At 39.4% G+C, this 19465-nt stretch overlaps 1 protein-coding gene across 3 annotated transcripts in view; it reads left to right on the forward strand.

The window, feature by feature from the left end:
- Window positions 1–19465, forward strand: part of LOC130683411 (uncharacterized) — a 73732-nt gene that overhangs the window by 38928 nt on the left and 15339 nt on the right. Inside the window, exon 2 of one of the 3 annotated variants that reach the window (XM_057500634.1) lies at window positions 1714–1748. The exons of 1 other annotated variant lie outside the window; for it this stretch is intronic. The gene's annotated coding sequence lies outside the window, so the exon portion shown is untranslated. One more of the 3 variants, XM_057500633.1, reaches the window with a different exon arrangement.

The raw sequence follows: 19465 nt of genomic DNA on the forward strand, positions 1-19465 counted from the left end.
AGAGGTTTACTCTGTAAGACAACCACAGACCCTCAGAGCCAAAAGGGACCTTGGAGATGTCTTTCTAGTTCCTTCAGTCACAGATAGGAAGGGGGAAAGACATTCAGTGTGACAGTGGTTAAGCAGACAGGCTCTGGAGTGAGACCTGTGTTCAGTTCCTGACCTTGTCATTTAATGGCAGTGAGGGATTTGGGTTTTTTTGGGGTTTCTTTGAAAATTACTTATTTACTTAGGTCTCAGTTTCTTCATCTCTAAAATGGGGAGTATTGCCATAAAGGTTAGGTCAGAAAATTTCTGTAAGACAGTCCACACAGTGCCTGGCTCAGTGCATGCAGTGAATGCCGTTATTTTCCAGGAAGAAGTGACTTGCTCAAGTCACACAGCTAGTTAGAGAGAAATCCGAAAAGAACTGGGTTTCCTAATTCCCTACCATGTGCTTTTTCCACTACCACTGCACTATGCCAGACAAGAGGAGCAAGACAAGGAAGTGAGTGTGGTGCCTTGAAATAAAAAAATTTCCTCTTACTTATTGAGGACTATTATATGCCAAGCGCTATCCTGCATTCCACATATGCTATCTTTTTGATCCTCACAGAAACACTACATGGCATTATTATTATCCCCATGCCAAAGATGGAAAACCAAAGCTTAGGTGGAATAAATAACTAAAACGCAAATCTGTCTAACCAACCGCCAAACCCAGGCCTAACTCTGTGCCCTGAAGACTATGGCAAGAATACGGAGACCGAGTAAATGTAAGTGCAAGGCCAAAGGACCTCTGAACACGGCTGTTGGTGGATCACTCTTCACTGCTGTCGCTGCTCCCAGTGGCTTGCACCTTCCCGAGACTGAGCTTGTCATTTGTAGAAGGACACAGTATGACTTGAGTGGACGGTGTTTTTCTAGTATTACTTTCACTGCATAGGAGGACCTGTGTAGACAAATGAAGATCCTACTGCCGTCTGGGACCAGAATTCCAGAGGAACAATCTATCTGTGCACCCTGATGGCAGGGGATGGTGTTTTATTTTCAGAGTGAAATGCCAAATAGTCCAGGAATGATAAAATCACCCTAGTTTTTCTTATGAACTCCTAGAAGTCATCTTTGTTGGTATAAATGAGATCATTTAGCCTAATTAGTTCCAAGCTTAATTAGCAGTAATTATTCCAACATGGGAGTAATATCCAAGCAGGAAGTGCCGAGTCCTCGATTAGATAGATCTCTAATTGATGTTACAATATTGTAATTAAAGCGTGTTTGTACGCCTCTGCTGCAGCACACGATTTGTTTCATGTCTGATTAAACAGGGAGAGCCAGCAGACTTTGAGGGGGCCAGGAGCTTAGATATGACTCATAGGACATGTTAACCCTGTGACAAAAAGGATCTGGGGACCTGTCTCTGTGGTCATAATGAGCATGTAGCCCTGAACCACGGGCATTCCTGCTGAGAGGGTGTGTACTTGGTCTACTCATCCCTTGCACTCTTGTGTAGCATGTGCAACAGAACATACCTATTTGGCTGAAAGTCATTTTTTTAAGTGTTCTGCTTTTGAGGGCTGCCTTCCAGAGGAGACTATACAAAAGAACAAATAATAGCTATCATTTTGAGCATTTACTATGGGTCAGATGCTACACTAAATGCTTTAAACGTCAAAATGCATTATATCTTCAGAGACAACGTCTGAGATAGCTATTATAATCTCTGTTTTACAGACAAGGACCTGAAGATGAGGGACTTGCTTCACCAGGTCAGTTCCAAGGTCATCCCTTCAGGTCTCACTGAATGTCACTCCTCCAGAAGTCTGCCTCTGGCCCCTGTGCCAGGTTAGCTCCCCCTGCCATTTTCCCTCACACACTGTATTATAATTTTATTGTCCATCTTCTCTGTCAAATGATAAACTCTTTGCTGCTTTGTTCACTGCTCTATGCCCAAGCCCCAGCACTTAGTAAAGTGCCCCAGTGTGGCAGGTGTTTAACAAATAAGAGCTAAATGAATTGTAAGAAGTCACCCAACTAATACATCGGTTGATTCAAGCCCGGGTCTGTGTGTGTCTGTAGTCTGTGTGTTTTCCATTGTGTCATGCCTCTTTTTGTAGTTTTTAAAATTCAGAAGTTAAGTTTTTAGGTAGTACAGGTACAATGAATATGTACTTTGGGGAGGGATTGGGGAATAGATTTTCTTCCCTCTCATTTCAAAATGCTACGTTAGAATTTTGCAATAGATCCCTTAACCATTTACCATATTTCTCCATTTACTGCTTTAATCTTATGTTACAGTTTAGAGATTTTTGCTCATACTCACATAATCGGATTGAATAAGCCCAAGAAAATTAGAGTAAGCCAGATAGAATTGATGTGCTTTTATATATCATTGGTTTCTGCAAATTTTTAAAAAATTGTAACTAGCCACTCTCAGAATCCATTTCAGTGATTCCCAGCTATGGTTTTGGCACACCCCAAGAATATCTAGTTATTCTGAACAGTGACACAAAATTCTCATAAATTTATTTTCAAATTAACTTTCGTGGATGTTTAAAAGAAAATGTGGAACGTGATACTTGGTGGAAGACAAGAAGACAGGCTAGATCAGAATGGAGTCAATGTCTTTAAAACTTGGGAAATCAACTGCTATTTAATTTTGGTCACTGATGAAACATATTTAGGGATTAAGAAGCTTAACAAAAATATTTGTGGAATAATGAATAAACATTAAAAAGTTTTAACATTTTTTAAATGAGATGACACTTACATAAAAAATAAACTTCACAGAAAGGTATAAATGAAAAGGTCTTCTCCTACTTGGTCTTGTCCCTCAGCCACTTAAGAGATAACTAGTTTTGCATATATCTTTATGGAGATACTCTATGCATATGCAAATATACATTTTAGAAGATACTATATCTTGATAAAACACCAGAATATACCCTGAATCATAACGGTGAATTAGCTCACTTCTTTGTCTAGGCAAAGACAGGAAGTAAGAACAAGAAATTTAATACCTAGAAACTAAAAGCACAAAGGTCTGTAAATCTATTTCCTTACAAAACTATTACTAAATGCCTTGTCTTATACTGAAATTCAAAATATGGTACTAATGAATGAAAAGTGCTGCTTGACTTACAACAATAATGACATCATCAAGTGTGAGTCCTGATCTTCCCAGGTCTATCTGTTCTGACTAACTCTTAGGATGATGTTTCTGTAAGACTGTATGTTTATTTAATACTAGCATAATGAGGCAGCAGTGATAGGTTCCCATCACTGTTAGCAACTTACCTTCCTGGTGGTCTCTGTCACTGTAGGAGTTAGGAGAGAAAGGGAGGATGAATTCATGCAAATCTAGTACCATCAAAAAAACAAAAGTCTATTTATATAAAGGACATCATCATTACATTGTTTTGTGTAGACAGGGATTGATGCATTGCATATCTTGGATGACTATTTTAGTGCAAGAGTAATCCACAAAGCTTCCTGCAGTTATTACACTAACATTTGAAGATTTGGGGGGCTTTTTAATAGGCAGAAATGATCTAACCATGACATTAAAATAATTGGATTTGCACTTATACAAGTAACAGATAAACCAGGTTAAAATGTTGCAGTATGAGCATCTTATGATACCCAAGAAACTTACTAGCCAAGGTCATTATTAACTTACTATATATTTAGAATTTATTGAGACCTGCACATGTTGGGCCATGTAGACAACCTAGTTCTCTGGGAACTGAAAGTCTTTTAAGTTATATGTCATTTCATTTTATTCATAAAAGATTCTCCTATAGTCCCTATGGCTTTTCTTTTCACCAAGAGCTCACCTTGGATGGAGATAGACTCTGATGCTTCTTTAATAACTGGAAAGCTCTCGTAACTCTGAGCAGAGTGTGATTCTCTTCTGAAACATGCATTTAGCAAACAAAAAGACTGATGCAGTGGAATGTTCTGGAAACATCATCTTGTACCACAGTAAACTTTTGTCTTTAATTTAAATATTCTGTTCCGTTATGTCTATAAAAACACTTGTATTTTATGTCCCAATTTTTAATTTGGGGCTCAACCCTTTTTGCTTCCTTAGTGAAAGGGTAAGTTTTTACTTTGTTTCTCTCTACCTTGATCTTTCTTTTTTGTAATGAGCTGTTGGACCAGTTGATCTCTACGGTCCCTTTTGTCTTGGGCATTTTACCAGTATGACATTGGGAACAATGCTTCCAAAGGTTTTCTACCAACTGTCTTTTTTTTTTTTTGTGGGTTTTATAAAAAACATCTTCATGATATCAAGCTCTGAATGAATATGACAATCAATATGACAAATCAAGATATTGTGCTTGTAAGAACAAACTTCAAATATTTTGGAAATATAAGTTGTTTCTGTTTTACCCAGCCTAAATTTAGAGAGCCTTCCCCCTCTGTGAAACCTCAATACAATTTGAGTTCTCCCTTTAAAGGTATATTCCCACATGGTTCCTGGCCAGCTTTTCTTTGCTATCACAATATTCCCAGGGATCTGCCTTTCTCTTCCTGCTGGCTAATAACTGTGTGATTTACTTTGGTTCTTCCCCTTTTGCCATTAATAAATTTAGCTAGTACTGCTATCTTTTAAGGCAGGGACCATGTGATATTAATCTTATTGAGCCTCCTCTCTATGCCAAGTGCTTTGTACATATTAGGCACTCAGAAAATGGTTGTTGAATTAAACTGAATTTCTGACAGTTCCTACCCATCACATATTTCAGACCTTACTCCAAGAAACGTCTCAACTGTGTTTGATGGTAAAGTTTGCTTTACGCTGCTTCTCCTTAAAATCTGGTTTTAGAAGTATTTCAGCCACAGATGCCACAAACCTGGAAGTAAGATTTTAAACCTGGCTCTGCCGCTTGTTACCAGATGACCCTGGACAAATTGTTTGACCCTTCTATGTCTTATATGGCACATCTTGACTGGTATGACAATTGCTTAGAGAATGTTGGGGAAAGTCTCCTTATTGGCTTATTAGAATTAGATGAAGTTCAGACTTTGCATTCCCCTAATTTGCATTCCATAATACTTCTGTACACATGGTTTGTATCAATATTAACTTGTGTAGTTATTTGTTCTAGTTACTCCTTTTGAAGTATAAGAGAAGGGTACCCAGATTTGGAGTTAGGAAACTTGGCTTTTGTCTCTGCTAATTTACTAGTTGAGTGACCAAGGACAGGCATTCAACCTCCCTAGGTTTTAAAATTCTTTAAGCTAAAAGATGGAGGAAGGGAAAGAGAAAGGATGAATCAAATGATTCTAGCCTCAGATTTCTGACTTTTGGCATATTAGTTCCCTAACAAGATTATAAACTTCAAAAAGGTGAAGAATTTCATCTTTCTACAATATGTAATAGAGAAAGTGCTTGACACAGATGGTGCTTAACAAATTCTTCCTTAGAAAATGACTGCTATTCTACCCCTTCTGGCAAGAAAGTTAAACCAAGAGTGCCCCTCTCATATCATAGCCCATGACCTGAAGGGGCCAATGGATCCACTCTGGGAAATGCTATTCTGGACTCAGACATGAGTAGCTAAGACCGGCACACAGTGTTAGTCATGAAGTTAAGGGGTACACCTAACAGCTTTGTCTTTTTAAGCAAATGTGTTTATGGTTTGTGCTGCTTTCCTCAGTAAGATCATTTCCTTACAAGTAATGAGAGCTGTGTCTGATATGGTTGAAATCCTGTCCCTCGTCCGGGATGTAGAACTCACATCCCGAGTGGGGCCCATTATCCCAACAGCACTCACAGGAATGCTAAGTCTGGCAAATATTAACTTGGGAACCACAGCAGCAGTTAGGAGACAGCAGTCTGCCGACCTTCCTAAACCTACCATTTTTGGAGTATTTTCTGATTTTCTTTTCCTTGGCTTGAGCACTGCATTTATTTCCCCTTTTATTCATTCTTCTTTCTCCTTTCTTAAAAACAAAACAAAAGACATTCTATTACTTCCATTTGTTTCCAGCTGGAAACCCTGATGTTCTCATTCATTTCAGAGCAGAAAGCTTTTCCTCTTTTGCCTAAGTGATAATATACAGTACGTTTATTCATCCTCTCTGCCTCAAGCCACAGGCCTGGGCATTGGAAGAACTGTGGATCTTCGAGAGGTCTCTGGGAACAGACTCTTAGGCAGGCAGTTATGGATAGAATAGATGGGTTGTGAGAGCAGCTCCAAACCATTCCTGTGTGCTGGAGAAGCTTTCCTTGGAGGAAGAGAAGCATGTGATATTTTTCCATATGGCAGAGAAGGGAGTGACATATTAGGTGGGAGAGGCTAACACACATCTGAATGTATGTAAAGAAAAGACATCACTGAAAGGGAGGAGTTGTGGTTTAGGTTAAAACCACAAAGGAAGTGAAGAACGTTACCACCTTCCTCTTTGTGGGCAGATGATTCTCCTTTGGCTCATCTCATGGGCTCAGTGAGCCTGGATCTTCCTATAGAAATATGTTTATTGCTCCTACCCTTGTAAAAATGCACCACACCCAGTGGTTTGTGGTCTTAACTTAGACTTGATTTTTAAAGCATAAATATGCCACAAAGTACCCCTATTTCCAGACCTGTTGTCCAAGCATGCTTCCTTTATCTTAAATAGAAAAGCAAGGAATTAAAGCTGTCTGGGAAATGAAGGAAAGGAAAACTTTTCCTAAGTTACCCAAGCAATTTCCTGGCTTTAATTCTCCTGTTTTCTTGGCAGAGACCTTCTGACTCGGCTCAACTGTGACTTAGCAAAGAAAATTATTAGTAGTTGTGTTCTTCTATTAACAACCATTTATTTAGGACTTACTCTGCACCAGGTACTTTCCTTATATTACTTCTGAACTTCCAGAAGTTCTGAGAGATGAGGTTTTGTATTTGAATCTTTGTAGGTGAGAAAACTGAAGCTAAGAAAAATCAACTCATACTATGATCCTGAACCTTGAACTCAAGTGTGTTTGATGGAACTCAAGTGTGTTTGATGGTAAAGCTTGCTTTACCCTGCTTCTCCTTAAAATCTTGTTTTAGAAGTATTTCAGCCATGGATGCCACAAACCTGGAAGTAAGATTTTAAAACTGGCTCTGCCCCATGTTATCCAGATGACCCTGGACAGTTTGATCCTTCTATGCCTTATATGGCACATATGACAATTCCTCAAAGAATGTTGGGAAAAGTCCCCTTATTGGCTTCTTATTAGAATTAGATGAAGTAACCAGTATAAAGGCATAGCCTATCAGGCAACATACTGTAAACTCCCCACAAGATGGTCATACACTAATTGTATATAGTTCAGATTCTAGAACACACTGTGAAATGTTGAAATTTGTTTGAGGGAACCTTCCATTTCCTTAAACTGCCCTAACTCCTCTCACTTTCTCTTTCTGGCAAAAGATGCATCCAGGTATAAATGTCTTCATTAACATTTGGAGGAGAAAACTATACCTCTTCAACAATAAAACAAAAGAAGCAAGCCCTAGTTTTAAATTTCTGTCCTTTTAATACTTGAGACAACTGTTGTTTTCTCGTTTATTGTTTTGGGAAGGTGGAGGTGTTGGGAGGGCAGGAGAAAGAAGCCACTGGAGTGTCCCCCAAGCCACACTATGCACATAGACCTAAGGCAGTCCTTTAATCTCATGCTTCTTTTTCTGTATATACTCAGTGTAGGGTCAGTCATAGATTCCAGGTCTCAGCTGCTTTTGATCAGAACTTTTTTTTTCCTCCTATGGTGATTTTGCATGAATTTTAAACCCTTGTGACTTTCAGTTGCTTGGATCTGTTTTTCATTGCAGATTTTGTCAAGATTTTACATTGGGGTTGCACTGGAAAGGCTTTTCTTTTTTCTTTATTTGTGTTCTGTATGAACTTCACATTCTGGATTTTCTTACTGGTTTATTTTATTTTAAATATAATATTAGTATATTTTCTTAATTGCAAAAGTAGTAACTTTTCATTGTAGAGATTTAGAACAAAAGAATAAAGAAAAATTAATTATCCATAAAGCCAGCATCCAGGGCACTATTCACATTTTAATATGTTTCCTTCAGTCTTTTCTCTAAGCATATGTTTCTGTCTATAGGAGTTGTATGTACATATGTTTTGCAAAATTAGAATATATACATTTTGTAACCTTTTTTCACATAATTTTATATCATAAGCATTTTTTGCATGTCCTATATTTTTGTGAAAGATTCATGTCTGCATAATATTTCACCATATAAATGTACCAGGGTGGATTTAACCATTACCATTCTGCTAGATGTTTGGATGTTTTTTTTGTATAAATTCTTGAGTTTCCACAGTTCCTTCTTCCTTACAAATAATTCCTAGAAAGGGAATTAGTAGGACCATTAAGGACAAGAGTACTTTTTTATTTAAAAAAGTATTTGTACCTGATTATTTTAATACTGACAAGCCTGTGCGTGGCCTTTTTAAAGGTATATTGATACAGAGTGCCAAACTGATTTCCAGAAATGTTGCTCTGGACAGGGCAAACTATGACCCAATAGGGCCAAATCTGTTCCATGGCTTGTTTTTGTATAGCCCATGTGTTAAGAGTGGGTTTTACATGTTTAAATGGTTGGAAAAAAAATCAAAAGAATTTATGACACATTAAAATTATATGGAATTCATATTTCAGTTTCCATAAATAATGTATCTTTGGAACGGTCATATTGTTTTATTTACATATTGTCTGTGGCTGCTTTCACCCTACAATGGCAGAGCTGAGTAGCTGCAACAGAAATTGTATGGCTCACAAACTCAAAAATATTTACTGTCTGCCCTTTACAGAATAGTTTGCTGACCTGCTTTACTACGTAATCCTACAAGGTGCATATGAGAGTGCTCATTTGGTCACATACCGAACGTTGGAATTTTCTATTCTTTGTTCATTTGAACAAGTCAATAAATATTTGCAAGTGTTTACTATGTACCAAGCCTTCACAGAAAATGTAATTTACTTATGATTTCTTTGATTACTAGTTAGAATGAATGTTTTTATAAGTTCAAGTGATTTTCTTCTCTTTTTAGTGTGTCTGTGCAATCTTAAATTTCAACTCAGGTATTTATGTTTTTCATATTGCTTTGTATGAGTTCATTACATGCTACGAATATTAACTTCTTTTCAGTCACATTTGTTGAAGTCCTATTTTTTGGAAATATTTTGTTTCCATTAGCTTGTTAGCTTTTTAGTTTTATTTTTTTTTACATACAGCATTTTACATTTTTATGTAGTCAAATCTATCAAATTACTTTTTTTCCTCTGATTTTATTCTAAGAATATCTTTCCCTGTCTCCAAGGTTAAATATTCATCTATATTTTCTTCTAGTTTTTTTGTGTTTTTTTAACTGGTTCACTTTTATATCATCTCTTTAATCTTCTGGAATTTTTTATTATATCAGAGGAGGATCTTAATTTTTTTCCAAACAGAAGAACAATTATTCCAACATTATTTCTTGAATAATCTTTCCTTTCCTTACTTATCTGGGATATCACCCTTACTAAACTCTTACATATCCTGGGATATGTTCGTGGCCCCTTTCAGTTCTCTTTAATGGCATGTGTGTGCTTGAGGGTGTATTTCATTGTTGATTACTTGTGGATGTCCACTTTGTCGTTCGGGATTAGGCCTGTACAGTATATAGATCCTGGCTGGATTTTCACATATATTTTTTTTTCTTCCTTCAGTGTACTCCTTCACAATTGTACATTTCAGTAACATCACCCCTTCTCATGGTCAGTTTGTTAGGAATACAGTATAAGCTTATCTCCTAAAAGTACACAAATGGTAAGGAGCCTTCCTACCAAACAGGAGATAAAGCCAGGGCCAGGTCTCACACATATGTGACCTGTGAACTGCAGTACTCACTCATAACCACTCCAGGTGACAAAGGCTTCAGCATTTGTAAGCTAGGAGGTTGGAGGATTTCTGGCTGAATAGTATCAACTGGCATAAAAAGAGCAAATCTCTGGAAGGAGTCCCCAGAAGAGCTGTTACCTGATGCACAGCCCCTAACCTTCTGTTAACAGCTCACCCCAACCAACCTTGGTTCACAGTGGAGTTATTTCATTTACCAGGTGTGAAAATTGGATTTTACCACAGAGGAGGGGAGCTATTACCTATCAGGCCTGCTCTTTAGAGGAGCAGAGATTGTGCTGGGATTTATTAAGAGATTTGCTATGCATGGAACATATAATTAGAGATGGGTTCCTTTAAAGCAGATTTGCTATTTTTTTCTTTCAGTTATTCTGACAGCCTTCTTTCCCATGTAGGTTGCACACAACTTACCTAGGATCTGAATATTTTATATGGCACCATTCTTCCAAGAGAGGGACCTCAGGAGTTTGACAAAGGGTACAGCTTAGGGGATGGTGGGAATGCCATGCTGATACTAGTCACACACTAATACTAAGAATGGGAGAGGGGATGATAAAATAATTTTCATGTTGATTAAGTGCTGTCTGGTCCAGGCCGTGGTCTGATGGAGGTATTAGAGTCCCTCAGACTCTCTAATGAAGGATTTCTTTAGAGGAGCAGAGATTGTGCTGGGATTTATTAAGAGATTTGCTATGCATGGAACATATAATTCTTGAAAATCAAGAATTTAGATTTAATTATCTGTTGTAGAGGCTATATAGACAGCCTCAAAGTTAATATCTAGTTAACCACATCTGTTTTAAAAAGACACCTTGTTTACTATCATGGCAAAGGAGGTGGCTGAATTTATTATTGTTTAGCATTTCTAGCACACTTTGTTCTTGATGGGTGCCTTAAAAGTTATGTATGTATGTATATTGGTTGCTCTTCACAGCACTTCCATGAGATGAGTGGGTGATAAGTTTTATTATCACCTGCTTTTCCAACGAGGAAACGGGAAATCCTGAGAAGAGAAGGCACTCACTTGGGTTTACAGCTCAGAGTTTCCATCACCTTGTTAGGGGATCCTCAACAAAACCGTGACAAAGGCAGCTGGTGCAGGCTGCCTCTGCCCCCTTCCAGGCCTGTGTGCCACCTGGGCCTCATCCTGTATTCTACAAGCTGCGTAGGTGCTCCTTCAAGATAAAAAGCATCACCCTTCTCCGCCTTTGACTCTGTGTGGACACAACATGCAAACACGTGGCCTCCTCACAAGACCGCCTACCCCCCACTGCTTTACCTTTAAGGCTCTGCTATTTTCTTCCTTGCCCAGCTCAAATCCCTGGAGTCATCTGTGACTCAGCCCCTCCACCCACTTCAGTTGCCCAGTGAGCCATGTAGATTGTCACCCAAATATCTTTACATCTGTCCCTTCCTTCCTGTTCCCCCTGCCATAATTCAGTACCGCATTTCTCCCTACCTGGACTATCGTCCTAGTCCTTACCTGGGTCCCCACACAGTCCATCCTAAACTCTTCTGTTCTGCAAATCTTCCTTAATGCATGGCCCAGAAAAAAACCGCTCTTCCTGTGGGGCCCATTCGCAGGATCTCCCCAGGGTCTTCCGATTGAACTGGCAGGGTCTTACCAGCACGCAAAGCCTACCTCCCTTTTTAGCCTTCTCTCCTCCTCAGCCACACTTCATTGCGCACCAAGATCACCTGCGGAGCGTGGTCTGCCGCGCCACCCAGGAGAGCCTCGGCCCTGGCGGTACCTAGGCGCCCCGCCCGCACGCCGCCCCCGAGTGCGCCTCGCGCCGCGCTCTCGGGACCACGCACCACCCCAGCTCGGTTCTGACCAAACTGTGCGCTCTCCGCCCCGGTGCCTGGCTGTGCTGTTCCTTTGGCCTGAAACACTCCCTCTCCCAGAACCATCTCCACCTGTTGAAATTGTTCTCATGCTTTAAGGCCCAACTCAAGTATCTCCTCCTTTATGAAGCCTTTTCCGATCGTTCCAAAAGTATAGGATGCAAACTCCAAAGCATTAAATCTAAGATCCGTCCACAGTACAGCCTCGTTTCACAATTCCAGTCCCATCTCCTGCCTGGCTCCTCCACTATCCCTAAGTTCCCACTTAAACGTATTCTCAAAGCAGGCCCTTTACACATACCTCTGCCAGGAATGCGGCGCCCCTCCCCACTCCCCTCCCCCATCTCTCTTTTTAAAAAAACTTATCCTACTAGACTCAGCTCATATGTCACTTCCTCCATGCCACATTCATCACAACCAACAGTCTTTCTAGACTCTCCCCGCCCCCACCGGGGCCCTAAAGTCTCTTGCTCCTCTGCTTTCCCGGCCCTCTTCTACCTAATGGAGAACTCAACTACTGTAGCTTACTTCGTAGTTTACCTAAGTCAGCCCTAGGTAGTGAACTTGGCTGAAGTTGTATTCTGTGGCCCCAGCACAGGGCTGGCACAGAATCGGCAGTCGGTCCTGGAATGCATACAATGAAGGAGTCTCTCCCCACCGAGGAAACAATCCCCCGTTCGAATGGGCTTGGCTCCCTGCCTGTTTCTGTACCATTTCTCTAACCCTGTCTTTTCTGCACTTGTTTTATTACTCCTACTAGATTGCTAGCACCTTGGAAGAGAGAAACCTTGGGGGATTTCCCTCTCTATCCCCCAGCCTAGTTCCTTACCCATGGCAGGAGCTCAATAAATGTTTGTTTAATTGAATTGTAGGGTATTGTGCTCAGCTAGCTGCTAAAAACCCCATTTAAGGGGTTAACAAATAACACTCGGCCCAGTTCTTCTCCTTTGGGGGCATTTGCATTTTAATGGAAATCTTAAAAACCCGAAGGAAATGTTCTCTAATGGTTGGATTGCAGGCATTGTAAGGAGACTCAGTTTGGTGGTGCCAGATGGGGACTGTGCAGTTTTTCCAGCCCGGAAGACCTTCAACTGTTTGTGTGGTGGACCCTCTTGGGTAGTTTGGTGAAGCCTAGGGACAGAATAATGATTTTATGTACATAAGTACATAGTGTTACAAAAATAGTTACAATGAAATATAATATTAAAAGCATCAAATTTGATACAATATTGTGTTTCTTCATTAGAATATCAATAAAAAGGTCTACTGACAGATCTAATAACTGCTGTAATTTTGTTGTGATGAGTGTAAGCAATATATGGGATATCTGCCACAACTGTAAGGTGATATGAAAATATCTAATTCTATTGGTGAAAAAGTCAGGGGTTGCTCATACTAACTTGATTTATTGCCTATGCTCATATTTGAAGGAAATGTTAAATTTCAGTTAGAATTTAGTGAAAGTAAAGGTATGTTTTTTCCTTCATCCAAATTCTAGCCTTAGACTCCATGTAGCCCCAGCATTAAGAGACCCAGCTTAGCTGACCCCCCTGTTTTGATGTGGGTGGTGGGTGGACCTAAAGCCAGTGTTGTTCTGACCCTGGGCTTCCTTTTCTATACTCCACTACCTCTGTCTTAGGCACCCTGATTCTTTTTTTTCTTTAGGTATTCTTACCCTTTATTTCACAACCAAGGACAGTTTCCTTTACGCCAGAAATGCGAAAGGAGAAGCAAAAAGCATTGTCAGGACTTCCGGGAGGGAGGGGACTTTTAGTCCCTAGGCTGGAAAGGTCCCCTCCCTGAAATTCTAAGCATGGGGAGGGGCAGGAGGAGGAGGGGTCTCCTCATTCTGAGGTGCGAAAGCAGTTACAGTTTATCTGAATCTCTGCTGGCTCCTTCTAAGTTCCAAAGTCAATATTGGGGCCAAAAAGCCGATTCCAGGGGTGGTCCAGAATAATATCCATCCTCCTTGGTGGTGAGTGATTGGGTGAAATACCAGTGCTCTTGAAACACCACACTCCCTAACGCTGAAGTTATTACTAATTTGGGTTAAAGTATTGGAGCAGTTTCCTTTTTAGCATCAAAATACAGGGAACAGAGGCCATTTTGAGTTATCTTTGTGTAATTTAGTCACTTAGAGGCAATTTCCCCCCCAGAGGTGTTTACTCTACTGTTGGCCATGCCTTGGGGCACAGTCTTCTGCTCTAAGGGCCTGTGAGCTTAGAATACAAGTCAATTTTAATGTGAGTGGGAAAAATTGCTACGGGGTTGAACACCATATTAGCCCAGACAAACCATCATCCCTGCCCTAATGGCAGTGACACCAAAGGTCTTACCTTTGACAAAGTCCTTTTCTCTTTCTCTCGTGTGCCTTTTCCTTTCATGAGCTCATTCATTGTTGCTGCTTCATCTCTCACCTAAGCACCTTCAGCCTGCCCTCTCACCTGGTGATACATCATTTCAGTGTCCAGTGGTCACCTGTAATTCTAAAACTTAACTTTCTTCCTTCAAAAACCAGCTTCAGTTTCCAAAAAAAAAAAAAAAAAGCTTTATTGGGAGATAATTTACATACTATAAATTATAGCAATACTTTCTTTTTGTTGCTGGATAACTCCATTGTATGGATGTACCACCTTTTATTTATCCATTCATCAATTGATAGACATTTGGATTATTTCTGCTTTTTGCTGTTAAGAATCATGCTGCTATAGAATATTCACATGCAAGTCTTTGTGTAGAAATGTTTTTATTTCTCTTAGGTAGGCATGTAGGAGTGGAATTGCTGGGTCACATGGTAAACTTACATTTAACATTTTAGGAAACTACAAAACTGTTCTCAAAGGTGGCTACACCATTTTACATTCCCACCAGCAATATATGAGAGCTACCAGTGTCATTTCTGTACTACTCTTATTTCTGACCAAAGTGCTCCCTTTTCACCCATTTTATGGCTAGAAACCAAACTTCAGCTGTTCTTCCTTCCTCTTATATTTACATGTCATGTTGCAGAAGTAAGCTGCCCCACCCTTCCTCAGAAAGCGCCTGGACTTGCCACCTCTTCATTCCCACTCACACTACCCTCCCTGGGGCTGCGTCATCTCACACCTGAATTCTGCCGTCTTCCAGCTGCTCGCCTTGCCTGTTTTAGTTCTTTCTTCAACTCTTCCTTTCCATAGCTGCAGATTAACTGTTAGAACATGATACTAAAAGAGCATGATTGGATGTGGAACCAGTAGATCTGTGCTTCAGTCCTGCAATCACATTCATTGTCACATGCCTTGAATTAGTTCTGTAACTTAATCTGAGTCCAGCCCCCTTCATTAAGTTATTTAACTTTTCTGAACCCCAGCTTCCTCATGCACAAGGTAAGGATAATAAAAGAGCCTATCTTGTAGAGTTGTTATAAGCCAACTATACAATCCCTGTACAGCTGTTAGGACAGTGCCAGGTGTAGGGGGAACACTCAGTCATGCTGCCTGATATTATTATTTTAATGATGATGATGATGATGATGATGATGATGATGATGATTCATTATGATGGAGGTATCTTCTAAACCTATCACGTAGTTACCACAAGGATCAGATGCTGGCTGTGAATGTGAAATGCTTTGAAGACCACATGTAAATTGCAGCAAGGTTATTCTTACCTGTTTTCCCCTTGCTCAAAGAGAGAGGCAGTGCAGGATAACAGCAAGAACACAGACCTTGCCTCCAGTCTAGCATTCAAATCCGGACTGTGCTGTTTAACTATTGTGAGGCTTGAACAAGTCATTTAACCTCTCCATCTTGATTTTCTCATCTGTAAAATGGGTATAATTATAAGTCACATTCAGGGTGATACTGTAAGGAAGGTGCCTGTTCCATAAGCAGTGTTTGGTAACCTCACAGTGTATCAGTCTCATATGCTATCTCTAAATTATATTCTGTGTAATGAATTTCCACCTTATTTATCTAACTACATTTGCCACTGCATCCCAACACCCCCACTGAATAGAGGCTCTAGTGTGGAAGGATAAGAACTTTCACCACAGACTGACTTGGGTGTTAATCTCAGCTCCCACTTAGCTGCATGATTTCAGGACTGTTCTTTACCTAGACCCTCAACTGTAAAACTGGAACAACAGTTCACACCTCATGCGGTTATTGTGTGTATTAAATGACACAATATAAATACAGTACTAAGAATAGTGCTTGGCACATGCACATACTAAATACTTAATAACCATCAGCTGTCATTATGATTGTTTGTAATCACTGTTACTATTATTTCCTGGCCACACGTATGCTGCTCTGCTTTCAGTCTCTGGCTTGTCTCCTTCTCTCTCCCTACTGGGTCATCCTCCTGGAATTTCCCAAATCCTATTCCTCAAGGCCCAGTTCAACTTCCAGTCCTTCAAATGATTACTCACTACTCCAGACTCTTCTCATTGCTGTTTTTTCCTTGAAGTCAGAGTTTGTGCCATGTCTGTCCTGTCTATAATAAAATTTAGAAATTAACTGTTATTAAATGTTTCTTGTTGGTTTCCTCAAGTGATTGTAAAATTCCTAACAAGAACTATTTTGTCAGCTTCTGATGAAATCATCACTCTATTTAATATGGCACTAGATACATATTAGTTGCTTCTTAATTTTTTATTGATAAACAATCAGTAAGAAAACAAACTTGTAGAAGTCAGATGAAAATTTAAATCTAGGGGTTTCTTGATCACCTTCAAAAAACTGTATAGTCTCCTTCATTAATATCATTCAAGACTGACCCTGAGCAAAATTATTAATTTCCAAAACACAGCACAGACTAGAGAAAGGGGCAGTGGAAGCATCCCCAGATTAAGGTCAGTGCTGCTAAAGTTAGTAAAGCTTGTCTTTTCTGACACAAACGACCTTGTTTTTGTTTTCCTCATCACTTCTTGGCATCTCTCTCCAATCTTAACCCTTCCTCCAATCCCAGAGGATCTGCTGCCCTCAGAAAGCCCTCTGAGAATCTGCTTCTAAGCTTGAATTTCTGGGGGAGGTTCTCTAAACTTCAGAATTAGCCTTTTCTCTCTTCTCCACAATATTCCCTTAACGTAGTTAGCATTTAAGGAGGGTAGAGGTCTGGCTAGATAAATTATTAAAATTTTAAAAAGGCTAACCCTTTATTGTGTTACCCTTCCCAAGAGTCTGGGAAAGTGACATCTTAAATCTGAAGGTATGAATTTCCAATGGCAGAATTTAAAGGTGTGTAGTAGGAGAGTTGAAGAAATACAAGTGAGGGAGATTTGGTGTGAGAATAAGTGAAGTATTGAGGTGGTAGGCTTTTCAGTGCTCCTAAAATCTCCCCTAAGGCCAATCCCATTGTAGATAATCCAGAAACAACCAAATGTAATAAAATGTAATAATAATAACCAACATTTATTGGGCACTTACTATGTGCCAGGCACATTCCTACATGTCCACATGGAGTCACTCATTTATTCCTCACCCTACCCCTGTGAAGAAATTATTATCATTTCCCCTCTTTGTGGAAGAAAAACTGAACTCTAGCAAGGTTAGATAATTTTCCTAAGGTCACACAGCCCTCCCATGGCAGAGCTGGGATTCAAAGCTAAGCACTCTGCTTGAGAGCCCCTCTGTTGTTGTAAGCATTCTGGGAAAATGGACAAGCGGACTTCATGAGAAAAACCTAGGTATCATCATCACCATCATCACCACAGCAGACTAGCTGATGTGCCGTTGTGTGCAGGGCACTATGAAGACAAAGAGGCATCTGACCCCTGACCTTTCAGATTGCCTCAAATACCTCTACTTCCATGAAGCAGTTTCTGCTTACCTAACCCAGCCCCCAAAAATGTATCTCCCCTGATTGCCATTTTACTTTTGCCTCTGCTCTGTCACTTATTTATTACTTTCTATGTTGCATTATGGTTATTTACATACATTGTCACATGGCTGAGCCTTTGCACATTGCTGAGTCCTTTGCCTGGCTGACTCCTACACATTTGCTAAGATTCTGCTCAGGTCTTATTGCATTCCCTGACTCTCTTGTCTGGATTGGATACCTCTCTTCTGTGTGCCCCAAACACCTGGTATTTATCTATAGCATAGCATTTACAGTAATTGATTATAAATGTTTACTTATCAGTATTCTTAACTACATAGATCCTGGATTCCAACATCAGGGAAATATGTCTTATACTTATTTGAATTGTCAGTAGTTTGCACAATACCTCGCACAAATGAGGCACTTACTAACCTCTTTTTTTTTTTTTAGTGAATTTGCCATATAAGTCTGATTATACATGGAGGACAAAATTGGATGTCTAATTCATACTTTGTACCTCCCAAAATGCCATGTACTTAATACTCAATAAATATAGCAATGACTACATGACTACAAAACACAGAGATGTAAGGTTCTGCCCTCAGTATATGGAGGAAGACTGGGAACTATAATAAAAGATAGATGATATTAAAAGTTTGTATATATAGGCTATGTTCTAAAACCGGGGGACATAAACATCTACTACTGAAATGAATGAGAAAGAAAATAACATTGTTTTCCTTTCTTCTGAAGTTACTTGGCTTGTAAAATGCAGTTCAATATTCAAACCCAGGTCTAGGTGACTCTAAAGCCCACATTGCTCCTGTAATACTACATTGTTGAGATCTTAGGGTAGAGAGACCCTAGTTGGGTCCAGAAGAACCAGTAAGGCTTAAGTAGTTAGAGAGGAATGAGCAGTGTACGAACTAGTATGTACACACACACATAAAGACACATCTTTTAGTATAATCTATCTGGAAAGAGCTTGGAGAACTCTGCAGAGGAGAGAGGCTGGAGGCAGCAATATCTATTTGGAGACTATTCCAGCAGTTCCAACTTGGAAATAGAAAACAAGAAATTGATTTAAAGAGGAATTGTGGACACTGGTAACTGAGAAGATATATAGACAGATGGAGTTTTTGAATCAGGATTATTCCAAAGTTTTGAGCCTAAGTAAAAGGCAGTGAATTCGGAGGTGAAACTTAATTTGAGAAATGTTGAGTTTGGTTTTTGACATGTTAAGTTGATTTCTAGGTGGTCAAGCTGAGTAGATAGAAATGCAGGATTTAAGTTCAAAAGAGGTCTATAGATACATTGGTTATCTGTAAAGAGATAATGGCTCAAGTGTTTTATATGTTTATGTATATATACATATATGTACACATATATACATACATATACATATACATATGTTAGAATATTAATTCAACCATAATAGGAGGGAATCCTGTCATTTTCAATAACATGGATGAAACTTGAGGAAACTATATTAAGTGAAATAAGTGAAATAGTAAAAGACAATACTATGTCATCTCACTTACATGGAATCTGAAAAAACCAAACTCACAGAAGCAGAGAACAGATTGGGGATTACTAAAGGGTAGAGGGTAGAGGGAAATAGGTGAAGACATTCAAAGGTTCAAAAGTCCAGTTATAAGATAAATAGTTTCTGGGGATGTAATGTACAGCATGGGGACTGTAGTCAACAGTACTGAATTATATATTTGGAAGTTGCTAAGAGAATAGATCTTAAAAGTTCTCATCACACACACAAAATTGTAACTGTGTAAGGTGATGGATGTTAACTAAACTTAGTGTGGTAATCATTTGCAATATACACATATATCAAGTTATGTTGTATACCTAAAAGTGTACAATGTTATCTGTCAATTATATCTCAATAAAATTATGCAGGGGGGGGGAGGGGAGAAGACAGAACCAGAATATCA

The sequence above is a fragment of the Manis pentadactyla genome, chromosome 4 (assembly GCF_030020395.1).
Source record: "Manis pentadactyla isolate mManPen7 chromosome 4, mManPen7.hap1, whole genome shotgun sequence".
NCBI classification, from domain to species: Eukaryota; Metazoa; Chordata; class Mammalia; order Pholidota; family Manidae; genus Manis; species Manis pentadactyla.